The sequence below is a fragment of the Antechinus flavipes genome, chromosome 1 (assembly GCF_016432865.1).
Source record: "Antechinus flavipes isolate AdamAnt ecotype Samford, QLD, Australia chromosome 1, AdamAnt_v2, whole genome shotgun sequence".
In the NCBI taxonomy this organism is placed as follows: Eukaryota; Metazoa; Chordata; class Mammalia; order Dasyuromorphia; family Dasyuridae; genus Antechinus; species Antechinus flavipes.
This window is the reverse complement of record NC_067398.1, coordinates 244573008-244579404: the sequence shown is the minus strand read 5'-3', so window position 1 is coordinate 244579404 and position 6397 is coordinate 244573008. Positions and strand designations below refer to the sequence as shown.

Below are 6397 nucleotides of genomic sequence, written 5' to 3'. Positions count from 1 at the left end.
CCTGAAACCTTCTGATTTCTAGGAAACAGAAAGTCAGGCCTTCAGGCTTAATCAAGCAGACAGTGGTCCAGCTAATAGACTAAATATCAATAAATGTCAAATACCAATAAATGTCATCAGCTCAGGTTAAGTAAATATGTTTCTAGCTGGCCAAGGCTCAAATAGATATGAGCCTGCACATATTATACAGGTCATAGGGGAGACACAGAAATAATAAAATACAGAAAAAGAATTCATACATTCCTGTAAGTTCTTCACCTTATCTGTTCCCCACATATAGCACCTACCATGTGCTAGGCACTGGGCTAAATATTTTGCAAATATTATCTCATTTGATTTTTAGGATAACCCTGAGTATTAGGTTCTGTTATCCTCATTTTAAGTTGAGAAAACTGAGGTAGATGGAATCTAAATGACTTGACCCAGTCACACAGTATCTGTAACTGGATTTGAACTCAGGTCTTCCTATTCCAGGCCTAGCACCACAGCTACTATAACATCTAGCTCCCTCTAAATATGATCATATTCCATCTCCTGAATGGACATTTGTAGTGAATGATCTCAAGCCAAGAATACCCTCCTCCTCACCCCTGCCACCTTGATTCTCTGGCTTACTTTGAAACTCAAATCCTACTTTCTGCCGTAGGCCTTTTTTGGTCCTCCCTCTTCTTGCTAATTCCTTCCCTCTGAGATTACCTTCCATTTGCATTGTATATATTCTATATGTGAAACAATTAGTAGAACAACCAGTAGACCTGCAGTCAGGAGGACTCATCTTACTGAATTCAAATCTAGCCTCAGACACTCACAGCCTGTGTGACGGTAGGCAAGTCATTTTACCCTGTTTGCCTCAGTTTCCTCATCTGTAAAGTGAACTGGAGAAGGAAGTAGCAAACCACTTTACTATCTTTGCTTAGAAAACACTAAATGGGGTCAGAAAGACTTGACTGAAACAACCAAGCAAATCTCATATGTACAAAGTTATTTGCATGTTGTCGTCTGCTTACAACATGAGTTCCTTGAAGGCAGGGAATACAGTTTGATCATTTTTTTTTTTTGCACACTGCCTAGCACCTAGCAAGTGCTTAATAAATATTTGTTGATTAAGAGCCTTCTGCCTAATAATATGCTTGACTCTATGAGAATGAGAATAACAATGAGATGACCAAGGAAAAGAATATAAAAATAGGAGATAGCCAGGGTAAATCTTTGGTGTACACTCTCAGGGAGAGAGGAAGAGTTGGAAGATTGTTAGACTTATAAAAAAGACAGAGAAGGAATGGGCTGATAGGTAGGAGAACCCTAACATAAAAGTGGATCAAAACTTAGAGGGGAGAGAATATACAGAAGGAGGGTGCTCTTCACAGTATCACAAGAGGTACAGAAAGATGAGAATTGAAGAAAGTACACTGGATTCAGCAGTCAAGATCATGGGTAACTTTGGAGAAAGCAGCTTTAGTCAAAGGGTAGAAAAAGAAGCCAAACTTATGTTATAAATGGGAAGTGAGAAAGGAGAATCAATAAATATTGGCAGCTTCTCCCTCCCCCAAGTTTAGCTGTGAATGTGAGGAGTTATTAGAATAGTATTTTGAGGGGATGGTAGAGTCATCCAGGTGACAGCTAAATAGCAAATTGAATAGAGCACTAGGTATGTAGTCCAGAAGACCTGAGTTCAAATGTGGCCTTAGACACTAGCTGTGTTACCCTGGGCAAGTCACTTGACTCTGTCTGCCTCGGTTTCCCCATCTGTAAAATGAACTGGAAAAGGAAATGGTAAACCACCCCAGTATCTTTAACCCCAAATGGAGTCACTAAGAGTCATATTGGACTGGAATGACTGAACAATGAGTCACACAGAGTCAGTGTGGTAGAGCAAGAACTGAGACCCAGCTCATGTATCTCTAGATTGAGTGTTCTTTTTCCAGGTTCCATTGACCAGGGAAGAGGTCAACACATTCTTTGTATAAACAGGAATTCAAATTTGACAAACATTTATTAAGCACCTCCTGTGTGGCAAGAGAGCATGGTGATGGTTGGAATAAACAATTTAGATTAAACACAGTCCTTTGCTTCATGGAGATCACAGTCAGGTAGTGGTTCCCTAGACTAACCCATAGCCAAAATAAAATTCTCCTTACAACACATAACGTCTTCCACTATACATCACTGTTCCCTATTTTTATTCCTCTAGGCTAAAGAATCTGTATTTATAGACTCTTACTTAGAGTCCAATTCAACCTTAGAGGTCTTGTTCAGTGGTGTCCGACTCAAAATAGAAAAGAAATCTTGCCATTTTATATTGACTTAGAAAACCACAACTTAACATTATCCATTTTGTATTATATTTTAATTTTAATCTGGTTCAGGCTTTTCCCTAGAGTTGTCACCTCTTAACTAGTCCAATCTTCTGCCCATATAAGAATTTCCTTTATAGGACCTCTCACACATAGATATCCAGTTTCAGCTTAAATACTTCCTCTGATAGGGAGCTCACTGCTACACAAAGTAGTCTGTCCCATTGTTTGACAGCTTTGGCTACTAGAAATGTCTGCCCATGTGAAATTGAAATCTGCCTCCTGATAATTTCCCCTCATTGGCCCTGGTTCTGCCTTCTGGTGCCAGCAAAAATAGTTCTATTCTCCTTTCCCTCAAAATGGCCCTTAAGATCCTATAAATAACTATCATTCACTTTAACAAACTATTTTTTAAGGGTGCAGTATTAGTTTATCCTCGTTGTGTGCTATCTATCACATTATTTTAAAGAAATTTTACGTCATTTTATTGATAACCCCCTTTGTTATTGCAGTACTCTCATTTCACTAATATATTTCATTCTTTTGCCCTACCCATTGATCTCCCTCCCTTGTAGCAAAGTTTTTTGTTTTTTGTTTTAATGTAGTAAAACTATCAGTTGTATTTGTTGACTTATGCAACATTTGTAGTCCTTCACCTCCATCTCTCCTTTATGAAAGTGTTGAGACTGGGGACACCCAACAATCCAACAATATTAGGATCCCCAGGTCAGTGTTATGGATAAGGTGAAAGAATTTGCAAATTCAGTTTGTCTTTATGTTAAGGGACAAAGGTTTATTAAAATTATAATACCAGTTGAAGTGGTATTTCAGTTCCACTGAAATTCCAAGGGAGTTTAACAAAACAGAAGACACAAGAAGACAGTTTTATAGGAAAGAGAAACAAAAATCAGGTCGAGGTACAATTGAGGAGTGGGGTAGGATGGAACAGTTCCCATCATTGAATTCTGCGGCTTACTGACCAGCAGATTGTTCTCTGACAGCCAGCATTGTTTGTGGCACTCCCAATGCCAGGTAGTCTTAGGGTTTCTCAGAAATTGCTACATTCTCATACCTCATCAAAAGGGAAAAATGGATTTTCTCAATTTTCTTAGGCCAAACATCATTATAATTATATAGCATTCAGTTTCACTGTTTTATTCTTTCCATTTACATTATTGTAGTCATGTACTTTTTCTGCCTCATTTTCCTAGTTCATTTTATATCACTTCATATAGTTTTCCCATGTTTCTCTGAATTCTTCATATTTGTTGTTTTTTACAGCATGAGAATATTCCAGTACATTTGTCTTTGATAATATGTTTAACTGTTCCTCATCAATATTTCTAAGTATTTATTGTCTATGTACAGGGCACTGTCCCTGTCTCTAGACTACAAATCACTTTTAAAAATGTGGCTTCTAGATCTGAATGTAATACTTCAGATGGAGGATTCCATATCTTTTTAAACCAACTTAAGTGGCAAAGTGTATTATAATTGTAATGCCAATTGGAGATGAGTATTGAATTCTAGGGCTTAGAGGTGAAGTTGGTCCTATTATTGAATTCTGTAGCTTAGATTATTCTCAGAAAACTTTGTTATTACTGACTAACAGATTGTTTTCTGACAGCAAGCATTGTTTGTGAGACTCCTGAGGCCAGGAGGCTTTAGGGTTAGTGCTATATCCTCCCTGGAAGTTATATTACATTATTCTCTCCTTAAGCACCCCCAAATTCATTTGGGGTGAAGGGGGAAGGTCTCAAATTCTGGAGCTGCTTCAGGCTAATATTTTGTTATTATAGTCAATATATGATATATGGGAACGTAATGCTGTAAAACATGATGATTATGAAGAATTCAGAAAAGCATGCACTTATCGAAGTTCTGAAAAGTGAAGTAAGCAGAAACATGAAACATACATAATAACCACAATGATATAGAGAACAACAAAAAAAAGAGTGCTACTGCCTAGCTTCCCAGCTGGAAGATTCCATCTTTCAAGGCCCAGTTCATGGAAATCCCTCTAAGAAGCATTCCTTGAATGAGTCCTGTTTCCATCTATGTCTTATCCCTTTTGTCCTGATCATACTCAGATATAGGCTGGCCAACTCAGAGTACAGTGGGATTGTCATTTCATTTCATATGGACATTATATTAACATAGCCTAAGATCTCATCACCCTTTTTTGCAGCTTTTTCATGTCTTTTTCTAATACTAACTTTATGGTCAACTCACATACTCAGATTTTTTTCATAGGAATGCCTCTTGTTCTCACTTCATACTTAAATGATTTATTTCTTGAACTTAAGAAGAATAAGGTTTTACTATTAGATCTATTAAATTTCATTTCATTAACTTTAACCTAGCAAACCTGTCAAGGTATTTTGAAGCCTGGTTCTGTTATCCATTGACTCAAGTCTTCTTCCCACTTTCTTGTTATTTGAAGATTTGCTTATAGGGTAGTTGTACCATCACTGAACATTGTGCCATTTCTAAGATAGTGAATATAAAATTCCTTTATTTAACAATAAACTCTTATCCTTCCACCTTGTCCACTCCCTTTCTTCTCCCATTATCTTTTCTTAATTTTCTTCATAATTTAATTCCTCTTCATCTCTATTTTCCCAGTTTTTCAGCTCCAATTTTGGCCTTATATCCTTTCCCCCAAATCTCTATCTTCAACCTCTCCTAAGAACTCTCTACTTCCATCTGCCTAGTAAACACCTTCATTTGGCTGACCACAATAGAACCTGAAATTCAGCATGGTACAAAATTGTATTTTTAATCGAATTTTTTACCAAAATTTATAATTTTTTTTCTAATAAGTCTCTTGTTATTATTTATGTATAGGAATGGTGTCCTTCCTCTCCTCCTCCCCCTGCCCCCCCCGACACACACACCATCCTCAAGCTCAAAATCTTAAAATTATTTCTGACCTTCACTTCTCCCATCCAGGTCTTATTCAAGTTTAGCTTAAGCCACACCTTTTATCATTAGACCTTCCTTGCTGTTCAAATTGCAACTATTTCAATTCATATTCTTTATGACCCCTTGGCCATTGTTGTTGTTGTTGTTGTTTAATCTTGTGGGCAGCTAGATGGTGTAGTAGAAACCTGGAGTGAGGAAAAATCCTCTTCCTGAGTCTGAGGCTTCAAATACTTACTAACTGTGTGACCTTGGCACGTCACTTAATGCTGTTTGCCTTAGCTCCATCTGTAAAATGAGCTACAGAAGGAAATGGCTGACCATTGCAGGATCTGCTAAGAAATCCCTAAAAGTGATCATGAAAAATTGGACATGACTGAAAAAAAAGCAACTAAAAACATCCATTTTTAAAAATCACCTCTTTTCCCAAATATTTCTCTTCTCTATTCAGAAGAGACATGTTTCATAATAAAGAAGACAAAAAAATTTTTTTAAAGCAATTCAATCAAACTGCTATACACATGAATCAGGACTGACTTTCTAATATATAATGTTCCATACCCATTGTTCCTCATTTTTGATTTATTTGCGAGATGTTTGAGGTGAAATGACTTGCCCAGGGTCATATAGCTGGGAAGTGTTGGGTATCTGAGGTCATATTTGAATTCAGGACCTCGCAACTCCAAGACAAGTGCTCTATCCACTGCAACATCTAGCTGCCCATCCTATTTTTTTCCAACTCAAGTTTGGTCTTTATAATTACATGGCACTCTTTTGTTGTTGTTGTTCTCTATATTGTTATCATTATCTTGTTTTCTGCTTACTTAATTTTTCAGAACTTCCTTAAGTCCATGGTTTTCTGAATTCTTCCATAATCATCATGTTTTACAGCATGGAAATAGGGAATAGGATACTATTATGTTCCAATAGCAAACCATACTGTGGTTTGTTTAATCATTTCTCAGTCAATGGACATCTATCTATCTTATTTCCAGTTTTTTGCTATTACAGAAAATGTTGCCTTGAATAGTTATTGTTTATGAGACATTTCTTTCTGTCTTTAATCTCGTTGGGATAAGTATGCATCTAGCAGTGAGATGTCTAATAGCCTAGACTTATAATAGCTTTCTAACTTGTGTTCCTACCTCCATTCTCTGTAGTTTATCAGTGAGTTTTAATGT

The 6397-nt window shown here is 36.9% G+C and overlaps 1 protein-coding gene across 2 annotated transcripts in view; it reads left to right on the top strand.

Moving 5' to 3' along the window:
- Positions 1–6397, top strand: part of ZNF771 (zinc finger protein 771) — a 30766-nt gene that overhangs the window by 8798 nt on the left and 15571 nt on the right. The gene's annotated exons all lie outside the window — the stretch shown is intronic.